Source organism: Chamaea fasciata, unplaced genomic scaffold (assembly GCF_029207755.1).
Source record: "Chamaea fasciata isolate MVZ Bird 193981 ecotype frontalis unplaced genomic scaffold, bChaFas1.0.hap1 SCAF_3, whole genome shotgun sequence".
Lineage (NCBI taxonomy): Eukaryota > Metazoa > Chordata > Aves > Passeriformes > Sylviidae > Chamaea > Chamaea fasciata.
Window position 1 is genome coordinate 46,027,632 of NW_027094088.1, and position 25,980 is coordinate 46,053,611.

Consider the following 25,980-nt stretch of genomic DNA (forward strand, 5'->3'; position numbering starts at 1 on the left):
TTGATGCAGTAAATTATCACATACTTCTACAGGATCTTTTAAAATGCAGATTTCTTACATTCTTCATGTTTTAATGGAGTATAAAGCATATATTAATAAATTATTTGGCTTCCTATGACTTTGTAGCATACCCTGATTAGCTGAGAGGGGAGAATATTTAAAGCAGACGTTTCGAAAAGTTGATAGTAATGAATAAATACCATATTAATATATATTACAGAGCTATATGAGGGTATGTGATTTGGTTGATGTCTCATTAAGAGGAATATTTAATATGCAACAGAAAATGATTTACTCTCCACAAACACGACCACAATCTTCAAGCAATAGCTGCTCACACGTCTCAATTAAAACCAATAAAAATAGATTAGATGGGGGGGGGGGAAGAAAAAAAAAAAAGAGAGAGAAGAAACCATCGCAGACTGATGGAAGGCTTTCCATCTTCTGTGAGTCCTTGCTACTTCGCAGGTAGTTGGCAAGGGCGAGGGACGCCTTTGGCAACCTTCTGCTTTTAAGTCCCTGCACCCCGGGGCGGGGGCTGCGGGGCGGACTCCTCTCGCTCGTCCCCACCCGCCCGCGCCCCGCCGCCCGCCGCAATGCCCCGCCAGCTCAGGGTGCCCGGGGGCCGTCGGGCCGCCCATAGTACCAGCAGCCTCGCACCTCGGCGGCGCGGCCGGTGCCCGGGAGCGCGGTGTCCGCGATGCCGCCGGGGCGGGCGGCGGGCCGGGGTCGGCGGGCGGGGCGGGGCGGGCGCCGTGAGGTCACGGCGGCCGGGCCAATGGGCGGCGCGGCGCGGCGGGCGGCGGGGCTGGGGTGTCCCTCGTGCGGCGGCTGCATGGGGAGCGCGGCGGCGGCGGGCGCGGGGCGAGAGGTCCCGGCGCGCCCCCGCCCACCCAGGGGCCGGGACTGAAGGGGCGGTGCCGCTGCACGAGCACAGGTGCGGCGGTGTCGGCGTCGCGGGCGGGTGCGGAGCGCCCTCCTCCCGGCGGCACCGGCGGGGGATGTTCCGGCCGCCGGGGGCGCGCCGCCCGTGGGAAGCGCGCTCCTAACGCCACCTGGGCGTCGCAGGGAGCGCTCGGCGCGGAGCGGGCGGTGTGGGGTCGCTGGCTACCGGGCAGGTAGGAAGGAGGAGAAACGCCGGTTCGGGCGGGTCTGAGGAGCTTTTGTGCGTTTATCTTCCCTAGCGTGCGCAGGTGTCAGCAGCGGGGTGCGGCGAGCGGCGCAGCTCGGGCCGGCAGCGCAGCGGGGCTCGCCGCCGGGAAAGTTGTGCGGACGGTCCCCGCTTCGGAGCGGCTGCGGAGCCGCAGCCGGGGGCTGAGGCTGTGGCAGCGGCGGCGGCCGCCGGAGGGCTCCGCGCACCGCGGCGGGGCTGCCCCGCTCCCAGCGGGACTCGGAGGAGCGGCCGCTCCCGATGGCTGCTGAGCCCCCGGCGCGGCGCGGGGCTCGCTGTGCGCCCCGGGGTCGGTGGGGTCGGGCATCGCGGCTGCACCGTGCGGCGTCCCGTCCTGTGGCCGCTCGCCCCGGAGCCCCGAGCGGGGCTCGACGTGCCGGCGGCTATCGGGTTGGTCCCGCTGGGGCAGCGGGGAGTGCGCGGCGGTGCGCGGCCTCCCCCGGGCAGGTGGTTGATGGTCCCCGCGGCTGTGCGGTGTCCGCTCCCTTCTGGATCAAACGAGGCTCCTCGGGGCTGTGCACCGGAGTGCGGGCTGGCGTGCGGCTGGAGTTTGGGAAGGCAGCGGTGGGTAGGGTGTGCGCTGCCGGCGCACCCATAGTCGTGCCTGAAGCAGAGCCTAAGTGTTTACTTAAAACCAAAACTAGCCATATTCCCTTCGCTGTGCAATTCTCGGGGCAGAGAAACCCAAATGGACTCGTGTGTAGGTCTGTGGATCCGCTCATGTGGGTTTTCATACTGATTAACTGCCTCCTGATTGCCTGGGATTACTTTGAAAAAACGCAAATCCCGGCTAATATCTATGCTGACCATATATAGAAGTAGTCGCAGACAGAAGTACTATAACTTCAATATTGCTGACACAGGTCGAGAAACTTTAAAAGCAGCGAGTAAAAGCCGGGATTTGTCCTGAGGATGTTTTTGTCCAAGGGATATATTTTCCTGGGTTTGCATCGTACGTTGACTGAATTATTTCTACTTCTTGTTTGTTTGTTTACCTGCCTATATACTTCAAAGTTCGTGAATGATATATTGGTTTTGTTTTCTCTGCCTCTATTTAATCTGGCAGTGTTTGGTTTGCTTACTTGTGTTGGACCAGGACTGCAGTAGGGAATGCTGCTTTTTCCGGAATGGAAGCCTGGTTGTATGGCTTTCAGAAACGTGCCTCAGCTTGGAAGTAAGCACATTGCTCATACAGTAGCAATTTTCCATGGCATGGAAGAAGTATTGTAGGGTTTTCTGATGTTGTGTGTTTTTGTGCTCTCTCTCTCCTTTTTTTTTTTCTTTTTTTTTTTTTTCTTTTTAAAATACATTGGGTTGTTTGGTTTTTTAATAGCTCTGCTATTACCAGAAGCTTTTATGTGTACATTACTGTCCTATTAAGCAATATGAAGACTATATTTTCCAGTGCTGAATCTCATTCAAAGTAATGTGCTTTTATTTCAGTGTCATGTGCATGTTAACAGGGTAACTCCAGCAATAGAGAACAAGAATCTGTTGACTAGAGCTGAAACACTGAAAACAATTCTCTTGGACTGTTTTGGATGTAGCAGTTTTGCTGGATTTTAGTAACAAAGAAATTAAATGCTCCAGGGATAATCCAGTATGAAATTCGTCTGACTTACTGGCACCTATATCAAAACATGTTGCAAGTTCTCTTCTTCTACCAGCTACACCTTGCCGTCAAAACCAGAAATTCAGTTTTGTATGTTTTCATGTTTAATTCAAAAGAAATAGAACCTAACCTAATTTATTACAGACTGTCGTGAGGTATAAGTTCATCTCATTTTGAAGCAGATGAATAATAACTTTCTGGAGGGAGCTGATTGCATACGTTATATCATGCATCTGTATATTGCCAAGTACAGTACATTTTTCTTTCTCTTACTGAAAAAGAAGTTCATCTTACTCATAGTAGTATAGTCTGCATCCAAAAGCTTATTAGTGTATTTTGGAGCAGCAGTCTCAGAAGTAGGTTTTCATAGTGAATACCAACCATGACCATATGAAACATCATAAACACAGTGCTCAATGGTGCCTTAAATTACCCTTTTAGGTATTAGTGTTAGGGAGTAAAATGTCGTGGTTAATTTGTAAGCTGGTCTGAACAACTGTTACACTTCATACATTCTTCCTTCTAAACCTATAGTAGCTTCTCTAAAACTATCCAACCTCTCTTTCTTGAATTAGTATTTGGATTTTAGTCTTAATGCCATGAATGTTTTCAGGGTCAAATCCTGAAATGCTGAAGAAAATCTTGTGATGACTAATGTGGAAATTTCTTCCACACGAATGCTACAGCGTTATGGTTCTTATGTTCATATCTTCTACTCTCCCTCAGTCTTCCCTGTAGCAGACAGCATAATTGTGTACTTTGTGCCAGCAATTACTGTGCTTACGCAGTGTTATGTGACTCAAAAAGGAAGGGGTGCAAAAGGTGCTTGACACTAGGGAAACGTTTGAAGTGATCTGGATGACCTTAATTAATATTGCTCATTATCATATTACATCTTGTTTGCCATTAAGAAGAGATGGTGTTCTGAGGAGGAGACAAAGTATCCATGCAATATTTGAAGGCAATGAAAGCTCTGCTCAGTGCATGTAAATGCATGGCTGCTTAGTTTAGTACCAAATATGATAGAAATGTTTACTAATATTAATGGTATTTCTTACTGAAATGGCAGATTCTCATTTAGTGAAGATATATAATTAAGCTTTAAAATAAGGAGTAGTATCTGTTAGATTGTGTGGGGGAGGATATGCAATGCCATCTCAGTATCCTTATCTGTATTTAAGTACCATAGTTTCTGGATATGTAACAGATGTTTAAATGGATCTGTAAGCTTGGAATGAAAAGAAAGAGCCTGGTAAACAGCAAAAGTTGTCTGTTTCACAAATCCATTCAACAGTGTTGCTACTTTCTCTGTGATGTCATTATGTGTATCTTTTCTATTGAAGAATATGCATTCTGCTGGGCTGCATGTTTGCTGTACATGTGAAACTGTCAGAGCTGCTGGGAGAGTGTCCATCACCCACACCTCTACAAGCACAAATTGTGCCTCCCAGTCCACCCAACTGTGTTGCAGCATATACCAGACTGTGTTTCTGGTGGTGTTGGGGTGCAAAACATTATAAGTAAATTTAGTATAAGCCTGGTGTGCCATGATTAGAGTAAGACTTCATGCTCAGGAGTTGTTTGTGTCTTATTTTTGTTTTAAGAGAGGATAAGAGCAGGCTGCAACATTTTCTATTTCTTGTGTCTTGGTTGAGTGCCAGCAGAACACAACCTTGTCCATGCACGCCTGGCTAGGAGATTCATTGAGGACAAAGAGAGAATCCATCCTTTCAAATGTAAAATGTTGGAATCACTGACTGTAAAATGGGTGTCGATGAAGGACTAACCCCCTCGCATATTCTAAGTACATAATTTCATGCTGGAGGCATCTGTTGGTGTAAAGTAGGGAAGGCTTAAATGAGTTTCTTTATTAAATGTTTGCTAACTGAAAGGAAAGTCTTTTGTATGGTTCGAAAATCTTTGGAAAAATAAAATGGGTCAGTTATATTACAAATGATAAATTATCAGTTGCTATAATGACAGCTAGAGGTAGTTTCATATTTCTCTAAATTAATCTTGATGGAGATAGTTACAGAGAAAGAATACAGCTTCAGGATAGATTATCAGAAAATGTTTTTCTGGGTATGATTTGAAAATGCAGATATTTTTAAATGCTGTTACCTTTCCTTCTCTATTTTCTGTGCTTTCTTTCTAAGGGTGGAGTAAACAAAAACCTGTTTAATTTAAAACAATTTCCTGCAAGCAAATTCAAAGTTTTTGTTCATTTAGCCCTGTGCAATATAGCATTTTAGCCACAGTATCAGAGTTCCGTGCACACCAAACATCTGATAAATTGTCTGTTCTGTGTTGTGGTCATTATGCCCACATATAACCTCTTGATGTCCAGGACGTTGTGGCTGCTCTGCTTTTTTGTAGATAGTTCTTGTGGGAGTAGTGAATGTGACTGGGGGCTTCCAGGATTGTTCAGTTACATTCAACAAGTTGATGGACTTTTGCTCTATAATGATATATATTTCTATAATTTCTATACTTTTCCTTTCCCTCTCTGGATAAGAAGGCAGTGTGATGATGTGTAAGGTTAATCTCTCACCTTATTTGGATGATTATCAGTCCTTCTTCATTCCCATGGGAAGAAGATTAATTATGACATGCAAAGGTTTATAATAAAAAAAAAAGCTTACCTCCTACAAATAAGTTCATAGATGACAGAAATTTGGAAGAAAGGAATTAAAAAAGATGTTTGAAGTTACTGGGACAGGTCTCTGTGTGTACATCACTTCTCTTAAAGAAAAAAATCTGATCTTGGTGCCAGGGGTTGGCCAAGGGGCTTTGTACAATATAATTTACCCGCTGAGCTCTAGCTGTGCTTGTGTGTAACATTTTGGCCATTACTACCTTATTTGACAGCATTAGGTGTCCTGGAGCCAGATGCTTAGGGCTCTTCTTAGACCTTTAAGCTTCCATGTGAAGTATGGAGGGATAACTTTTCAAGTCAAATGTATAAAGTCATGACAACATACCTCATCCTGCAGCCTTGTTATTCCTGTCTGTCCTTCTCCTAAGCAGGAGAAGACCCTTCCAGCATCTAGGTTTAATGGGTTTTAAGAAAGCCTCCCAATGTTCCTGCATGAAGGTCTGAGGTATCAGCTGTAACACCTAAAGGAAATAAACCTGACAGTTTTGAAGGGGAAAAATGCTATCTATCATCCAAAAGGATTTATAAAAAGCCTCCATTATTTCATTATGAAATAAGTAAATTTCAGTTCAGTAATTATGTGGGATCCTAATAGCGGGAAATACATTATTAGGGCTGTCAAATCATACATTAAAAAAATTCACTGAATGCATAGTGAAGAAGCAGAGCATTCCATTTCCTTCAGCCTTGCACTACAGTCATGTAGAGTCACTCTGTGTCCTTTATAAGATTAAAATGCCAAGCCTTTAAAAAAGCCAAAAACCTTAATACCTTGTGGAAAGTCCTGGGCTACCACAAAACCAAATAATTTGGTGAGATAATAGCAGTCTTGGTGTAGAAAATTAATTACCTCTTTTGGTTTCGTGTGATCTGGAAAACACTTGTCTGCTTCATGACTGTTAATCAGGGATGAGAATAAGCAGGTCATTATCTTTAAGCAACATACTTTTATTCACTCAAAATGCCAAAGAAAGGTCCCTGCAAAACACTGAAAGAGCAGTGTCAAATCTGTAGGCAAAAGTATTCAATTCCCCTTCCTGATGCTAATGTAGAGGATCTTGTCCCACAGGGTTCCGTTATGTATGAAAGGAGACACATCCCTGTGGTCTTGTGGGAATTCCTGAAACACAACAGAGGCTGAGTCTGTCTGGAGGTATTAAGGCAGCAATATTCATGCTGTGTGTACTGAAGCATGAAATATCCACTTATGCTTGGTTTTATAGCTGCAAGCTCTATATTGGTCACCTATGCAAAATCTTACTGCCTTTTTTTTGAGGAGGGGGCAGAAGCCTTTTAGCACTTTCCTATGTTTCTCTAGTAAAATTTAATAGTGCTAATTGCCACTTATTTTATCATTAATTTCTGAATCAACACAAAGTATTGCTATAGCAACAAATCCTTTCGAACTTCACTGCAGACAATTAGGAGAAGAATTCAATCTCAATATGTAATAAGCACAATTGTAAGAACTATTCGAAGGATTAAGAAACTTTCTTTTTGAAAAGAAGGGGCGTAATGCAAATACTCAAAACTGTCATGAAAGAAACGAACTTGAAAATTTTCAGGATTCTCTTCTTATTAATCATCTCCAGTTGCTGTACAAAGGTGCACAGTTGCTTTGAACAAAATAATTACAGCACACTGTCTCTCCTCGGGGAAAAAAGACATCGTTCTGTGGAATACTCCGGAGATTTTTATCTATGATAATAATATTTCAACATAAACTGCTGCATTTTCTTTCCAAGTGTGGTTGTTCTTCAGTCCTGACACTGCATGTGCAGGAAAACCCTAAGTAGGTTTCAGGATTAGCTGGACAGCAAATAATCCAAATTTATGAAGTCAGAATTAGATGGTGCTATATCTCTGCTTTTTCACTAGTTGAAGCATCTTTTTCATCGGAGTGGATTGCTATTTGCATTTTACCTTGTCATCTCTCTTGATAACAGGCACACAGGAGATGTTACACATATTTGTATAACGTATATGTACACAAAAATCAGGAGGCATAAGGGGTGTGGACATGCAAAATACCTGAGGAACACTGGAAAAAAAGGGAAAGGTCTAGCACTGCTAGTCTATGATTGGAGTTATTACCTGTGATAGATTTTGAGATAGTGAAAGCTTATAAATCTTTAGGGGGAGCTATGCTTCTAGGGATGCTGATTGTGTTGAAAAAAGGTTATGTGAGAAGAAAGTATAAGGACAGGTGAAGGGTAAGTGATAAAATCATAAATTAAGGAAATGAAGAGGGTAGTCAAAGGAGGGGCAGTGCTTTTAAGAGGGAAATCTGAAAGGACTGTCCTGGGAGCCTGTGACTCTTGCATACACATACAGGACAGAGAAAAGAAGGAGGAGCAGTAAAAGATGCAGGAAAAAAATGCAACAATGTGACCCTTGGTGCTGAGGGGAGAACCTGTCTGTGGTAGACATCCTGGGAAGGACAGGATGTTTTCCTGGAAAGGAAAGGTTGTTTTGTGGATTATTCCTTCACCTCATGAAGTGGGTGGCTTCATAATGGTGCTTTTCTACCAAGGCTGCTGCTTCTGTGATTTATCAATGTGTGTTTCTTTACTAGCAGTGCCCCCACCAAGCAGCAGACCATCTGTGGTTACCCTGGCCGGACTGTTTGCCTTGCAGATAATTATTGGGAGGAAATAAATACTGAAAATGTAATGGCACGCAAGGCCACACCTCTGCAACTTTCTCTTGTCAGAGCACCTCTTCTTGGAGAGCCCTTCGGAGCCCTCTGTAAAGTGTCAAAGTTACCATTTTCAAGCAAAGTTTTAAATTTCTTTTGAAGTTGTATGTCTTCTTTCTTCCTTTCACTAGCATAGTGGTGTGCCTTTGTTAACTAGGAAATCGTAAAAAAAATTCTGCAATAAAGGTTGAAAAAGCATTACCAAAGACATCAGTGAAGAAATGCTGAGTGTCTTTTATTTCCAGGATTCTTGGCAGACAGATATTCTCTGGACTATTTATTTATGTAAATATTGTTCAAAAATATCTATTGCAGAAAGCATCTAGTAGCTCAGATAGCATCTGAATAAAGTCAGTTTCGCAGTGTCTCTAACAGAGAGATGGAAATAAAGGATTGGAGTACTGTCTTAGGCTTGGAGCTGTTGAGGTAAATTCAAGGAAACTTATATATTTAGTTTGGAGGCTTGCAGGGAAGACTTCTGGATTTCAAATGTATTTGTATTATTTTTCTGATCCTTGTTTTGTATAACATTGTCTTGTATTTTCCGTGGAAAGAGATGGAAAATAATCACTCTTAAGAAAAAAAAGACAGATTTTCTCTGGAAGAGAGAAGAAATTTATCTCTAGGGTTTGGATTCAGTATAAAAAAAGCTAACAATGAATGACTTTAGAGCAAACACTGGTGAAAGGTCTACAATGAAGCAAATATGAATGAAAGAGAAACTTACGGAACTACAACTCTGAGGGGTAAAGGATTGTGCTGCAGAAAATAGTTACTAAAAAGACTGGGATACAATGCAAAGGAAACTCATATAAATAGAAAAGAGATAAATGAGAATAATTTGTAGCTCCGATTTCTCGAAACTGCAGTTCAGTAGCTGCTGGCTGGTGATGAAATGTTAGGCACATGTATTGGTTCTCCTTTTCCTTGGTGTTTATGTGCAGTGTGATATAGGGATGCGTCAACAAGCCTGAAGGCAGTGTCTGACTTTCCTGTTGATGGACTGTCATGGGTACGTGCCTTGGGTTGTCAGGTTTTTCCTTTTCAGTCATACATGCATCTTTACCTGGAAAAGCATAATGCCTAGTAAGACTTCCAATAAAAATATGAGTGACTGTTCCTCCTGTTCCATATCTCCATTCAAAAAATTCAGTTGTTTTGTGAAAACAAGTATATGGAAGGTGAAGATGAACTGTTCTCTTTAGAAGCAGCAGACGGTGTTTGTACTGTTCACTACTGAGTCAGTAATTTTCATTCTCACTCAGCTCAATGAAAGCTGTGTTTGTTTGCCAAAGGGAATGCTAAAGAGGCAAAAATATGCAAGCAAGATTGAAAAAAGGTTTATTGGGTTCACGTGGCTGGATTTTGGTAGCAGGGGGGATGCAGGACCGGGCTCTTTGTGAAGCTGCGAGAAATTTCTCATGTCAGATGAAGCCAGTGCCAGGCAGCTCAAAGATAGTCCCACTGATGGCCAAGGCTGAGCCCATCAGTGATGGTGATAGCACCTCTGGGATAACATATTCGAGAAGGGAAAATGTTACTGTGCAGGACAGCAACTATGCAGATCTAAGATCAGTGAAGAAGGGGGAGGACGGAGATTCCCCAGCAGCCCGTCATGAAGCTGCTCATGGAGATCCATGATGGAGAAGATATCCACCTGCAGCCCATGCAGGAGGCCCATGCTGGAGCAGGTGGATGCTCAAGTGAGATTCTGACTCTGCGAAGCTCATGCTCGAGGAGGCTACTGGCTGGATCTGTGTGCCCAGGGAGAGGAGCCCATGCTGGAGCAGGTTTTCTGTCACAAAAGCCTGGATCAGGTTGGCTTGTGACCTTGCCGGGGACAGTTGGAGCAGCTCATGAAGAAGTGCAGTCTGTGGGACAGACTTAGCTTGTGGAAATTGGTAGAAGACTGTCTCCTGTGGGAGGGACCCCCTGCTGGAAAAGGGGAAGTGTGAGGATTTCTTCTCCCTGAGGGGGAAGGTGTACAAGAGGCAATGTGTGATGAACTGTGAGTTTCCTCTTATCAAGGGGGAAAAATGATTTTAAGATTTGGGTTTAAACTTCATTATCCTACTCCAATTCTGACAGGGAAAATTTTACAACTTGCTACCAAAGGGGAGTTTTTTTTGCCCATGATGTGAGTCAGTGAGTGATCTCTCCCTGTCCTTATTTTGACCCTTGAATCTTTTGCTGTATTTTCTTTCTCCTCTTCAGTTTAGGAGGGGAGTTGATAGAGCAGTTTTGTGGGCACCTGGTGTCTAGCCAGGGTCAACAAAAGGTTTATAAATACAGCAGTAGGCTGAAGCTTTTCAGGGCACTGAAGTCTGCTGCTGATGTTATCTGCCAGGATCAGCTCTTGAATTATGCTTATGGTAAAATCAAACTTTTAAATGCCTGAAATGGAAGAATGAAGATTATGTGACTCTTGTAGGCTGACAGCAACAATAAGGAGAAAAAACAAATATGGTCTCAAGTTAACTTGAAATAAAATAGGACACAAAAACACTCATCTCACCTGATTTTCTTCCCACAGTTTTAGTATATTTACACAATTTTAACTCATCATATTTGCAAGCTAGGAAAATGGAGTTTCAAAGATAAGTATGATCAGGTATGTTGTTTCCAAGAAGAAAATATTGGAATTGAACCCATTTTAATGTACTGATTCCTTTTTAATGTCGCTAAATATCTAATGCCTATCATCCTGCTAGTATTGGCATGCTGAGGTTTTATCATCATTGCATCAGCTGGAAACTTTTCACGGTACAGTGAGTTATGCAGGTGATCAGTATCCTTTTCTGTGTCAGAAATGATCAACTTTTTTCATTTGATATGTTATTGCTTGGTAGATTGGTTTGTTTCTAGGAATAATACATCCCTTTTACAACAGATGTACAGTCTTGCTTCTGATTCTCTTAAATTTCTCTGTTGTGCTGTTTTTATAAAAGGTGAAGGAGAGCAAAGGTTCCTTTAAAAACATCCAACAACAACAACCCCTACCAAAAAAACCCCACAAACAAAAACAAGACACAAGCTTAAAATCTTATCTTTTTGATTTTATCAGATAGGAACATTTCCTGGATATGGTTCACATAATGGGATGGGTAATAATTTATTTGCATTGTATATTGATTTATGTAACAAGAACACTAGAACACTGAGGACACTTGGGCTGCAGTCTTTTGTGGTTGTATGACTTGTATGATTCTCATTGTATGATTCTCATTCTGCTTTCTAATTCTGGTTGGAATTGGGTATTGCAAAGTCATTAAGGGTAGTGTTTCTGAATCTTAATGCTGGGCATACTGAAACCCTGGATTTCCAGACTGGTCCTGTGAATTACTCAGATTTTTTTTTTTTTTTTTTAATTGACCATTTGTTTGAAGCTGCAGTTGTGTTTCTATTTTAGCCTGAACAGCTATTTTCCATTATACATTTGATTTTTACTACTGTAAAAATAACATTTGATGGCCTTTAACTTGGTTTTTCCATTGGTCATGCTGCTGCTTCTGACCTGAGAGTAAAAAAATTCCACGTTTGTGGACTCATTGGTGACTTGAATCTACGATGTTAAAATATTAATTTATGATCATGGATCATGAAAAGTCTTGCACCTAACTCATGGCCAGTTGCAGGTTAACATTTTCAGTTTAGGGAATGTGGGATAATTGCCATACTGTTTTTGACAGAAGTACTAAAAAGAAACATTTCTGTAGGGCATTTGAGCATTGTAATGATTAAAATGATAGGTTATGCTTGAGCCTGAATGTGTTTACTAGAAAACTGTAGTGCTGATATTCCCTTTTACCCTCCTGTTTCTCTCCTTCTCCCCTTTCTCAATCTTTAATGCCAAGTGTCTTAGATTATTAATGATTAAGAGCAAAGAATAAAGGCAGAAAATGTTCACTAGTCATGTTTGACTAGCTCATGCAGAAGGTTCAACTTAAAAGGTACAACATAAAGAGGAAGCACTATAGAAGTGTTCTTACGTTTGGTAGTTGAATGTATACAACATCTGACTGTTTCTGTTTCACTTAGAAATGTGGGATGACACCAAACACTGTTAAGCTAAAGGTTGGGTTTTCTTTCTATTTTGGTTTTGGACAAACTGAGTTTCACTTTAGCCTATATTTCACTTTCTTTTACTTTTGGTTTTTTTTGTTTGTTTGGGTTTTTGGGTTTTTTTGGTTCTTTTTGTTTGTTTGTTTTTTGCTTTTTGGGGGAGTTGGTTTTTTGTTTGTTTGGGGTTTTTGTTTTTAGCTCAGACAAGAAAAAGTGTAGGGCTTTTTTCTGTTCAATTTTACATGTGTGTTTCTCTGTAATTTTTGAGTTTTCAATTTTTTCTACCAAAGATATTATTCGTGGATAAATTGGAACAGAAATGTGAATGTTAGAAGTGTGTGGCCAGTTGGTCTTGATTTAGCTAATGATGTGCTTGGAGTGTACGTGTGTAAAATATACTTCAAGACCTGTCTTAATCAACTTAAGAAAAATAAATTGAAATAAATATCCCCAAACTATATGCAGCTGTTAAATTATATTAATTTAAATGAGATTAAAGCTATAATATGTGTAGCTATTTCCATATGAAGATAAGCTTTAACAATATTCTTCCTCTGATCCTAGTTCAGAGTAACAACCAGACCAGAACCTTTCATTTAAGGATCATAACTTCCCTTTTGAATTTCTAGTCTTGTCTTTTTTTCCTTCTGTTCATTAGCTGAATGTAATATTTTTCTTAATATTCTTGTTTATATGTTATTTGCAAGTTTGTTTCTGATGCAATGAGTCATATATATATATATTAAGACTAGTGAGAATCATGGAACTGGAATAAACATTCTAAATAGGTAATTATGCAGAATCATAAGAATAGAGGTCTTTATTCATAAAACCTTGGGTAGGAAGTTTTGGATTTGAGTGTGCTTGTTAATAGATGTCAAATGTGGAAAAAAAGTAAACCACAGGAGTAACTTGAGTGAAATATCACACATGGAGTAGAACTGAGGTTCTGTGAAAGGAATCCCTGTTGGGTTTTGCATGTGAAGATGAGAAAGTCATATTTTGAATCAGCCTGTAAGACTGAAAGGTCCTTGATGTAGTATAGCTGTATTAGTAGTAGAATTACTGATGGATTTGTGTTGTTTTGGCATTTTATCATTTCAGCAATATTTGGACAGAGCTGAGAAAGCCGGCTGAGAACTTAGTAATACAAAGAACAAAAAGATGAGCAGCTATTGGCTCTTATAAGTAGGCTGTTGAAAACTGCTTGGGTTTTCAATGATATTAATAGGTTATTTGGCTGCGCTATTTAGTAGCAAGGCTTTACCTAGTTTCTAAATTCTGACTATTTGGATCTAGTGAAATGTTATGTCCACTGGAATATCATGTAAATATGTGAAAATGGCTTCAGCAGAAATGTAGTGCAGAATTCTTTGAAATGGATAAATGACTATGTTAAAGTTTTATTCCATAGCAAAATAGTTGAGTGTTTGCTAGCTATCTGAACTTTACCTGAATTGGTGATCATATAAAGTTAACAGAAATTTCAGATACGGGCAGAGAAAAGGTGATTGAAATAAGGAAATTATGTTCCTGAGTCTGTACCGTCACCACAAGATGATACAAACTTAAATGTACACAGTATGCTTGACTGAAAGTTTTACTTTCTGTACAGTTTTACTTCTGTAATTGTAAATATCATGTGCAAAGAACCATAGCAGTATATTGTGACATTTTATTCCAAGGAGCTTAATGTAAAGAAATGTGTGATAACATCAGAGTGGTTATGAATTAGCCACGTCCTGTTAGCTCGCAGTTACTTATATCAATTTGTAGCTCCTCTGAAATCATCTACAGAATACCAGCTATGTGCACTCAGCTTCTGCCACCCCTGAGAATTTTAAATAACTACAGTTGAAGCTCTTTAGGCCTCTTGAGGGGAAAAAAGAAGGCACTCTGTAAGCACACCTGTGTTATCAGCTGCTTTGTTTTCTTTTTGCTCACCCTTGGTGTTATACACTTTTGGTTCTTTCTGCATTGTTTGTTGATCTTTCTGAGTTGGAAGTCATTGAAAATGTCAGCTGAGCATTGCATTTCCCGTACTGGAAAAGCAAGTGTGTAAGTAGCAAATTGTGAATTCTCCTGTTGGTATTTAAATGCTTTGACTGCTGATCCTGTATTTCAGGAGTTCCTTGAAATTCTTGTAATGGGAGTTGCGCTGAAATACTCAACACTTCAAATGCTGCAAAGTGATTTTTATTACATAACTTCAATAAGGAATGTGAAAGAAGTAACTCTGGCCTGAGGAATATGTTTACTCCTCTGACAAAGCCTGCAAAAATTATTCAACTCACTACAGTCAAGGGAACTTACCTGATTTTTCAGGCATGACCTATGAATCTCTGCAGTTCCACAACAACTATATTACTACCTTTAAACTCTCTAGCTTAGACAGCAGATGGACATGATACTGTCTAATTTTCACTGAGCTAGTGCTATGGGATTTCCCCTTTGCTGTTTCTGTTAATCCTCTAGGTTTAGTTAATATTCAGAGAAAGGAGCTGAGGACAATTATCTTACTGCAGGGACAGGCTGGCCACCCAAGAGAGTTTAAAGTTTATAATGACTCAAATCAATGAGTAGGAAATGGGGAAGTTTAAATTTCTGTCATTCATAGATCTGAAGTGCAATGCTTTCAAACTTTGGCATTACCATTACCATTACCATTTATGCCTTGAAAATCTAGACAGATATTTTAGTTTCCATGAGACAGTGCAAGTTGTCTGATAGTGAGGTATGGGAACCTGGGGGCAGTGGCAGGCATGAGATAATGGGAAGTGGTGTTCAAATAGTTCCCTAGAATGTATCCCTGACTTGGAAACATATAAGCATTCACACAGGCACTTCTCAATGAGGGAGAAATGTCAAGATTTGGCCCCTGGAAGTCTTTGTATATAATTTTAACATGACTCTATCATGGTAGGATGCAGCTGTAACCCAAAGTACTTGTGAGTTTGTAAACTGCTGGTTACTAATAAATCTTCAGGGATTTAATTTTTTTGTCCCCTGAAAAATAGAGCTGGTAATCTACTTCAACAAAAAAACTCCCCTCCTCCCAAAAATTTGCTATAATTCTGTGGCAGCTAATCGGATGAATCATGGACCTTGATGTGGGTCATATGTTTGTGTTTTTTTCTGAGTGTTTAGCTTGAGGAAGTAGTTTGGAAGTGTGTTTCCAATTTTCCAGCCACCTGTTAGGCTTTCCTTCTTTAAACTGTTTGTTATTTCTGAGGCTGCTGTATATTTCTTGCTAAACTATAAGGCTGTAGTAGTCAAATATTTCCACAGGCTGGGTTGCTGAAAAACCCTTTGGTGACAAATGTAGGCTGGTGCTGTGTCACTAGAGCAGGTGTGTTTCACCATTAATATGAACTACAGGCAGAACCATGAGCATGTCACAGGACAGAGATAAATTGTGTATATTGGAGAAAAAAAAAAGAGTACAACAAGGATGGCTGTGGATTAAGGCATTTGGAAACTCTTTTATGGGGAATTGGGTAGATTTAGCAGTGGTCTTCTGCTCTATTGCTTTTGCCATAATCAGGGTGTAAAGAATTCCTCTGCATACTCAGACAATTTTTTTTTTTAATTTCTTTTTTTTTAATCTGTTGAGTCTGTTCTGTGCAAAATGTGTTCCTGCATTGCAGAACACTTCTCCACCAGAAGCACAGTAGTCTGGCAAGCCAGAAGAAGGGGTGAGGACATGGACAGCAATTACCAGACCATCACAGTACATTATTTTACCAAGATTATACTTTGGCCCGTGATTAATACAGGTCATTGCTGCCTGGTCACATTGTAGATCATGCTGAAAATTGTACAATGACAAGCACAATTCCTCTGAGTCATTTTGAGTTCATGACTTAAATAATCATTGTTGAAACACAGTATGGATACTGCTTATTTTGAAAATGTTTCCAAGAAGTCCTGATCCTCTTTTGGGGTAAATGGAAGGGTTTCTGCTAAGGAATTACTCTTAACTGTAGAAAGCGGTCATGTAGAATACCGAAAAGGGAACAGAAAATATAGCTGTTCTGCTTTCTCAGAAAGTAAAGTGATTTTTTTTTTTTTTTTTTTTAGATTGGGCAGATTTGCTCTTTACCACAAGAGCAGAGTGGAAGGTCTTTGCAGGTTGATATGAGTTGATCAGGCAAAAAATGTGTTCTCAGGAGAAGACTTCGAAGCAGGAATGCTTAGAAGCAGTCTAGCTCAATGCCTGCACATTGATAAAATGCATCACTGGATAAGAAGGGAGAATCACTAGCTTAGGATAGATCATTCATTTGCCATACAAGGTAGCGTCAGGTGCCTTGTTCTAAGGAGTTTTCAGCATTTCTCCTTTTCCCAGAGATTTCCTCAAACATACAACTTTTCTGTTCCTCTTTGTTTCTTAGCAAGCGTCCCTCTTTCCGTCTTAATTGTAAGTCAGATATTTTCTTCCTCCATTTATTGCATATCACATGGTATAGCTTCAACAGGAAGGTCCAGTGTCTGTCTCATGAAGGTGAGAGTTGCACGTGAGTGGCTTGGGGGATGGCTGCCCTGTAGCTGCATTCAATGCTGTCTGAGCAGTCTTCCAAAAGCTGTGTTTTGTCTTGGGCTTTTCAAGTAACCACTGCTTGGTCTGAAAGCTTTAAAATGCAGAAATCCTAGTGCTACCTCAGGAGTTGCTGGGCTGTCTGTGAAACAAGGACAGGAGCACAGCTGAGGCTGACGATCTCTGTGTGTACCTTGTTCCTGTTCATCATTCAAAGCCTTTGAGAAAAGCTCTGCCAAGGAGAAAAGTAGAGTCTCAGCTGTCCTTGGGAAGTCAGGAATGAACGCTTGAACCCATGGGTTCAATTCTGTGCTGCCTCTGAGGATACTGTTTGAAAGCCTGACTGATAACTGCAAACTCTGTGCATGGGCTTTTTTTCAGGTACAAGTCTTTATTTACATGCCTTTTTCCTCCTGGTTGAGTGTAGCATGTTTACTTGACAAAAGATGATTCAGCTTGGTCTCTGTTTTGCCATTAAAAAAATCTTGAAAAATAGTAATCTGAGTTGAAACCAATTGATTGCAAAATTGAATCTGTTGGTTTTACAGTTTCATTTCAAAGACAAAAGATTTTATATTTCTGAGTTTCTTGTGTGGTTATATTAAGAAAAACCTCTGTGAAAGGATTAAAGTTAAGTCACTCCAAGTCATAAAGCAAAGCAAATTATTTGTTGACAAAATTCACAGCAAAAAATACTTAAAAAAACCTAAACCAGCAATGCAAACCCCTTCATGCATAGTTGTGCTAGGGGTTATAATGTTGGAAGTTGTTTTTTGGCACCTTCTTTCAGGAGTAATGACTAAATACATGTGTATGTAAGCACAGTTCCATAACCCCTACTTCTTGTTCATATTGCAGGAGTCTCCATGGCCTTCCGTAAATGATAACTGCTCTATATGCACATAGATGTAATATGTCTTTAAAAGCTAAAAATTCCTGTCTTGTCATCATGTACAGTTATGTGAGAGGTTTGGTGTTTTTTTTTCTCATAGGACCCGATAACTTGCAGTGATGAGCAAGTAGGAGTAGGAAGAAAAGAGCTCTGTTCGCTGAGTCCTAAATAATTACATTTAAAATGATGAACGAGTCAAGGCTAAGTTGTCTGGGCATCTATGCATGCTTAGAGGTTAGTATAGGTATAGTAATTGCATTTCTTAAATAATTTTCTTATTCTTTTTATGTAAATGTTTTCAAGAACACAAAACTTGCATTCAATAATAACTTTCTGTCACTAGGCAAAACATTAACATCAGAAAGCTCTTCCTGGTATACTTAATTCCATATACAAAGTACTTGACTAATTTGGCCACAGAAGCTCTTCCATTCTCTCATGTACATATATTCTTCATTGCCTTGATATCTCAGGGAATTTTGTTCTTGGGTGGAAGTAAACAAAAATGTTCCGTCTGCTATTTTAAGCAACAAGTGGAAACTTTCATGGGTGAAACAAAGAGTTGAAATATAAACTTAAACAGCTTTCAAGTTGAAGTTCAATTTTGGGATTATGAGCTGCTTTTGTAAGACTTCACTGTAGCTTCATTGCTTCTTACAGATGCAAAACACTGTTAGCATTTCCTTGAGGTAACAAGAGGGAGAGGAGACTTGTCTGAGTCGACTGAGGAGCTGGACACCTTCACTCATCCATTTGAAGTCTCTGTTGGCTTCTGTAGTGGGAATCAACTGATGAAGAAAGCATTTGAGTAAAATCTGTCTGCTGTTTTCTCCCTCATCTTCACCTAATTTTTGGTCTCTTCTAGGTGGTTTGTACATTGAATCTAGTAAAACTCTGGTCTTGCCAAAAGTGCTCTTAAGGTGCTATAAACATACCATTTTGTTTATATCCTCAGATTTTTGGAGGATCTTGTCTTGTATTACCCACTGTCAAAATAGAAGTTGTAACTAATGATGTGCCTCTTCTGAACTCCTGTTTTTGATTTGCATTTAAGATGGAGGTGCCTGCAATTCCATGTCATGTTTAGTATGCTGCTCTGCTATAGAGATAACAGCCAAATAGAGACACTAATCCAGGGTATGAGAGTCATAAAATAACCACACAGAACTCATAATGTCACTTATCTCAATTTGTCACTTTGGATACTGAATAGACTTTTCTGGGGTGCCAGTGCAGATCTGTGAGAAATAAGTTGAATATAATTTTGATCATCAGATGCTTAATTGAGATGAATGATGCTGGAATTGATATAAACGTTGTGTTCAATCCTTTCCCACAAAAATGCCTGAGGGAAATGTGCATTGAATTCTTCCTCTGTAAGAGCCAAAAGAAATTAATTAATTGACCTCTATAGAAAGAGGCCCCAACTAAGTCTAGTACGTTGAACTTAATTTTTTTTTTTCTTGATATTCATATAAATAACCTTAAGAGGAAAAGCTAGTGGCAGTTACTATGCAGGCATATTAGTATTTTTAGTGCAATTTCAGCTGCTGTAACCTTTTTCAAGTTTACAGCATTTGTATAAAATGTGAAATAGAATGTTGTGGTGTTTGTGGTCTGTTTGTTGTGTTTTCATCCTTAGCATCATTTTACTGTCTGAGAAGTGTTTATCTTTTCTAAAATCATATTTTTATTGTGCTGTTTTGAACTCTGAAAGCATGATGGACTGCAAGGCAAGAATACCTAGATTGAAGTTCAGTTTATTTTGAGCCTAGGGCTATAGAACCAGTACTAGGGCAGCCTGAATAAAAACATTCAATTTTTTGAAGACACTCCCACTTTAACATGGATTGAGTTTTCTGTGATGGACCTTTTTCTCTTTAGTTTTCCTGTTTCTTAAAATTCTTTTAAAATAATTACCATTTGGAAAAGTGAAAACCTGCACCAGGTGAGCTAAAGATTTATTGACTTAAGTTCTTTTGTCTTGCATAGCTGGTTTAAATGATGTATATTTTATTACTTGTGCAACCCATTTTGAGTTGGAGCAAGTAGGAAATAAGATGTAATCTGAGCAATATACTTATTCTGCTGTCATACTGTCAAATGTAACCTTTTAATAGCCCATTCTGAAATGTACTTGTGAAATTACTGATACTGTTATTGCAATAAGGTTTTTCTGTGAAATATGGCATAGATGTGGAACCATAACATTACCTCCTTCTAGTTCCCAAACTGGACTAAATATTACTATAATCATAATTATGCTAGTCTGGCAATACCCATGGATGTTGAGGAGATGAAATGGTAGCACACAGGACGAATGCTGTTGCTGTGAGAATGGTTGAAGCACAAAGCTTCCTGGTACAGCTGAACCTTAAATACCTACAAGGATGATCACACTTGCTCCTGAAGTGCACTGCTGCATCTGAGGCCACACACAGGACATGTAAACCTAAACTGCAGGCATGATACAGTTTCCTAAAGTGAAATTTGTTGCTAGGTCAAGCTTAAGGCTTCTCACTATGAAGGTTATCTATCTGGTTACAAATGAGCGAAGATTTGGTTTTGAAACTATAACTTAAAAGTTTCCACCTCTGTGATACTTCTCTCTAGCAGGCTTGTGAGTTTTTGTTGCAGTACTGGCACCCATAATAGTGACTTCTATAAAGAGACCATTTCATGTACACTGCTCGGTTCTCTTCCCCTGAAATAACTACCTAATGCAGAATGGGTTTTTCATTTTCCTACCAAAGCGTTTGTCTATGACATGAGAACTTGTCACACCTTTTTGCCTGCTGGGAATTACCTAGCTTATTTATTTTGTATGATGGTTTGCATAATTATGCTTCATCAATATAGGAATTTGTTAAACAGCATGAAATGATATGAAAGTACTCAAGCTTTCATATATCCCTTTTAAAAGGGGTAGCTTAAAACTGTAATTCACAGGTATGATATTCTAAACTCAATGAGCTAATTCTTTCCAATTTATGTATGCTGTTCTCTTTAGGACTAGATGAAACTCTCCTCACATCTGTGGTATCCTTTGTTAATACACATTAGAAAAGAGCTGGAGATTTTGCTTCAGCATTTCCCTACGTTGATACAGTTCTCTTGTTTTGTTCCTATATATTAGTATTGATAGTTGTTTTTTCTAAAAAATATTTTTACTTGATGTGAGAACCACTGTTTTTCCTCCCTGGCTGTGGTAGACTTTTTGTTTATTCTGCTGAAAGCATAAGTAAAAGTTACATCACCATGTAGTAATCTGTACATGTATGCATCTTGGAACTGTTAGTGTGCCTTGCTCTTAATTTCCGGTGTTATTCCTTGAAAAATTGCTTAGTTTCAGACTCCGTATTTCCTTTAAAAAACATACCCATGAATAGAAACAATGAACATAATTTTTGAGAAATTAAATATATAAATTGGGTGGGTTTTGTTATTTTCTAATAGAAAAATAAGTCAGATTTTTTTAATATATGATTTTATGTTATTGGATTAGTTTCCTGTGAAATAGTAAAAATTATTTCAGGTAGTCATGGGAAAACTTGAAATATACTGATTGAATTCTATGCTTCCAACTGAGACTATGGCCAACATCTAGAGCTACCTACAAAGGTGGCTGTATGGGTTTGTTTTGTTTGAAATTATGTTGATATTTAGTTTTCATAGGAGTGATTTTAAGGTGGTACTTTCAATTTATGGATGATCTATAAAGATACATTTAGGAGATGTTTCATGTGATGCTTAGAAGGCAAAGGAGGTATTTGCAGGTTTTGCTTGGGGTTTTTTTTTAGCTTCCAATTCTGTTTATGGTCTAATGTAAATTTAATGTATTGTCTTGGTCTGAAATGCCTCTTGGAATAAATGAAATTTAAAACTCATTCTGAAATTTTGTAGAGAAAGGAATAAGCATGTTTATTCAGGGAACATGAAAATAAATGAGGTCAGTTTAACTGATACTGACATTTTAATCTCACAGTAACTGTGGTATATTATGAGGGTTGCTGCACTGTCTCACACAGTGGCTTTTATCTGTATAAAGCATGGCAGTTGTTAATGTGTTCTGCCAGCTGGTTGTGTCCTGGCTTGTTTAGAAATTAAAGCTGACCCAAAGTAAAATGTATCTGCCATTTTCTAAAAACTGCTCATTTTGCAACAGTTAGTTCTTCTTTATTTGTTTTTTAAATTCATTTTGGAAGTGAACTTTGATCTATTCAATTAATCTGCACTGTGCTTATGTAAAGTACCTAAAGGCCACTACTGCAAAATTTCCCAGTCAAGTGGCTTAGCTTTCAGCTCTGGGAGAATGCCAACCCATACTACCTCCTCTTCCAGTGTATTTTAATTTTACTGTTCCTTTGAGTAATTCTGCTTTATTCTAGTGTTTTTAGTCTCTAGAGAGAGACTATGCAGCAGAAGAAATGAGCAGCTAGAGTGCAGCTCAGAATTCAGGAATTTCTGTCTAAAGAAATTTATGCCTTGCTTGTTAAGTGATAGTTAAAAAGCATCTTGATGCTTTAATATTTCTGCCACAATGCAGTTGAAAGTGAAACAGCATGTGGAAGGCTGTATACCCACTAGTTCTAAGTGAGTTGGGAAACAGAGGAATAAAAAATCCAATGTCACCTGCAGTGAATGAATGTGGACTGGAAAAAAATAAAAACACTGGGCAGCTTTCTGATTGTTGGCCTTTCTCTGTGAGTTGGAGAGCATTTCTCCCCTCGACTGCTTCAGACATTCTAAAGCTTTAGGTGGCCCAGTCACTTCAGAGATTCTTGACTGCGCTGGTAAGGGCTTAAAAAGAGTTGGCTGGGGCTGGTGCTGGGAAGTCAGCCCAGGCTGTTCAGCCAAGAAAGGAAGGAAGGTCACACAGAGGGAAAACATGTGAGGTGTCTGAGGACCCGTTCACCTGCTAGAGGAAGATGATGGAAGATAGACTTCTGTAACTGCACACAATGTTGGAAGTTATTACTTTGAGGGGAGGTACCTTGTGTGTATGGACTGCAAGGCAGCAGAAGCAGCACAGCTTTTGTAGTCTGTTGATGCTTGCTGGGGAGGGCCAGAACAGCTATTGTTCCTTGCTTCTAATGTAAAATGAGTAAGCAGTCCCAGAAGCAAAGAATGGAAGTTGGGAATGTGCTCATCACTTTATTGCGCTAATTACACTGCCAATAAAGCACATGCTAAATGGATTAAGAAAAGGATGCCATCTCAAAAGTGGCTCTTCAAAAAGAAGCCTCTGTCTCTTCAGAGCCTGAAATAATTTTTGTTAATGATCTAGAAACAAAGATGAAATCATTGACAATTATGCTGTCTACACATTTTATCAGAACAGTAAACAGCTATGATGGTGAAATCAAAGGAGTTTCACAGTTGAAGCCGCCAGTTTTTAAAACTGAGGAAGCCAGACAGACCGCGGTCATAAGGCTGGGAATCACAGTCTGAAACATTTGGACTTTGAAAGGGTCCTTGTCCCCTAGGTGGTGCTGTAGAAAAAAGAAGATTGTGATATTTGTATATTCATTACATATATGTATGTATCTATGAGTATATGCATATATGTGTATACCTATGTGTTTGTATATATATGTAAAAAACATAGTTGAGGTTGATGAGGCTGACTATACGAGTGACACTTACTATGTGAATTGAAAACAAGTGTTAAGGAATGAGGAGGGAAACATTGAGAAGAGCAGATCTTCAAGAACTTAAGATAAATGTCTCTGGAAAAAAAAACATAAACAGAACAAACAAACAAAAACTCCAAACAAAGCAAAACTTCTTACTAAGTTTGCTGACAAAATCAAAGATTGGAAGTTAACACAATAATGGCACAGAGGAATTTTGAAAAGAAAAGCCAAGTATTAAAGCGTTTTCCTCTCTACTGCATTGATTTAGATGCAGGATGACTGAGAACAAGGTCCAGATTTTAGCCTCAGAAGAAACAAGTTACCAGAATGGGTGGAGGTTCTCCAGCCCCCAGCACTCCTTTATCACACCTCTGTGCTATGCTGACAAGCCTTCTCTGGCGTGCTGTCACTAGCAGAACTAAATAAAACAGATTAAATGACTGAAGTGAGATTTGCAACATAGAGGGGATCAGAAAAAAAATAATTGTGTCTAGATATATCTTCTGACCTTAAATTTGATTAAATACTGTTATACTTTACAGGACTGTTCTTGATGTTTTACAGATAAATTGACTATTGGCTGTTGTAAAGTAGAAGAGGTAATGATTTGAGGAGACTAGTTTTAAGAAAGTGGTGGTTTTTTTTTTTTGTTTTTTTTTTTTTTTTTTTTGTTTTTTTTTTTGTTTTTTTGTTTTTGTTTTTTGTTGTGGTTTTTTTTTTTTTTTTTTTTTTTTTTTTTTTCAGTGAGGGTAGTGAAACACTGGAACAGATTTCCTGGAGAGGTGATTAGATGCCACAACTCTGGAAATACTCAAGGTCAGGTCAGATGGGCTCTGAGCAAGCTGGTATTCCATCTAGTTGAAAATGTTCCTGTTCATTGCAGATGGCTGGAAAAGATGACCTTTAAAGCCCAATATATGACCCTTCCAGCCCAAATTATTCTATGATTAATTTGTCTATACTGGAATTGAACGATTGCCTTGCTACTGTGGTGGTTTTGGTTAAAATAGAGTTCACTTGCATTGCATTGGTTAGCGTGCCTACTGGACACATTCTCTTAGTGCCTCCAGTATCTCTGTCTGATCACAGACCACTTATTTTCTGGTTTTGTCCTCATGACACAGGATTTTCTTAATCTTCTAGAACAGCTGTTACTATTACCTCAAAATAAAATGGCAAGAAGAGACAGACTCTTCTATAAAACTTTTATTCAGTTTACGTCTGATTCTTTCTTTTGCCTTAGTTTTATATCTTGAAAATGATACAAAAACTCCTCCTCTTTGAGCTTTTCTTTTCCTAAAAAGTTTTAAAAAAGGGTAAAAGTTGGCATTTTTTGCCTTTGCATAGTCTCTGTATTGAGATGTTTCTAAAAAGTGATATTAAGGGCATTTAATATATTTAAGTCTTTGAGCACTGTTAAGGAGGACTGCTTAGTATTTCTTTGAAGTAACATATTCTTGTGAAAATAAAGCTCTCAGAGTTTACTTAGCGGTGTATTTTGGTTTTGTGTTGAAGCTCTAACTTCAGCTATTATGGCAGAAATCTGGAAAGCTCTATTTAAAGCAGGGAAACTTTTTTTTTAATAAAAGCAAAACTAATAAAATGCATCATCCCAAATCTGTGTCTCCTTGCTCCTGCTTTAACAAATTGTGTAGTGGAAATAGCTCTTCATAACATTTAGTTTCTCATCTAATGGTGAAACAAAGGAAGTTCTAATGAAGATCCTAGTCTCAATTTTTATTGTTATGGCTCAGAAGAATTAAAGATAATGACACATTAGCCTTGGTGTGCTAGTTGTTTTGGAGGAAACAATAAGGGAATAATTCTTTGATCTTGCACTAATAACCAGAAGATGTTAGAATTACAGTTTCCTTCCATGGAACAATGATTAATTGGTGTGTTAATAATTTCTATTCACTTAAAGAAGATTAAGTCAAAAAATTCCCTTGTGCTTAAAGACCAGAAAAAATACTTTAAAAGTTTAATGAGAGTTAATTAAAAATGCTGATTTTTCAGTTGCTTCTGATATTACATCAGCAGTAAACTACTTACCTAAAGAATCTTTCACTGAGGTTAGTTTTTAGTGGTAGTTGTTTTTGGGTTTTGTTGTTTTTCTTGGGTAAAACTTCCCAAACCACTACTGTTGCTTCTTATCACAACAACCCCAAAAGGGAGCAGCAGAGTGGAGAGAGATCTTTTTTGGTCTGTACCCACAAATGATTCTGTTTTTCCCCTGCTGCACCAAATGCTGTCAGGGACTCTTCATTCAACTCTGAGAAGAGGGGAATGGCCACTTCCTTACAATTTGTCTGATGAAAGAGATAGAGTTCTTGAACAAGAAAACCTGTTTTCTTTACTTTCATCAGTTCCCATTCAGTATCTCTGAATAGATGAGTAGCCCATGAACAATTGAAAATGTCAAAAAGCAGCTACCAGTCAGCTTTTTCTCCATTATACCATTCAAGTAATTTAACAGAAAAGTAAGGAATACAAAATTATTTCAGGTAATTTTAATTCAGCAGCTGTTTTGGATATGTTAGTATGCTAGAAATCCTGTTAAAATAAAGACTATTCAGGCTGTTAACTTCCAGCGCTGATCATGCAGTAGTATTATTAGTACTCTTCTTTTTATACTCTCACCTTGTAGAAGGAAGGAAGGAAGATAAAAGGGATTGTAAGGCCCGTGTGTTAGTGTGTACCTTATGATTTGCTCAGT

The 25,980-nt window shown here is 39.1% G+C and overlaps 1 long non-coding RNA gene across 1 annotated transcript; it reads left to right on the plus strand.

Annotated features, from left to right (window-relative positions):
• The first annotated feature begins 881 nt into the window (after nt 1–881).
• LOC136286830 (uncharacterized) lies at nt 882–21,515 on the plus strand. The gene is made up of 3 exons (XR_010720002.1): nt 882–1,118; nt 17,729–17,862; nt 18,289–21,515. It is a non-coding gene; the product is annotated as an uncharacterized lncRNA (long non-coding RNA).
• Nucleotides 21,516–25,980: the final 4,465 nt, after the last annotated feature.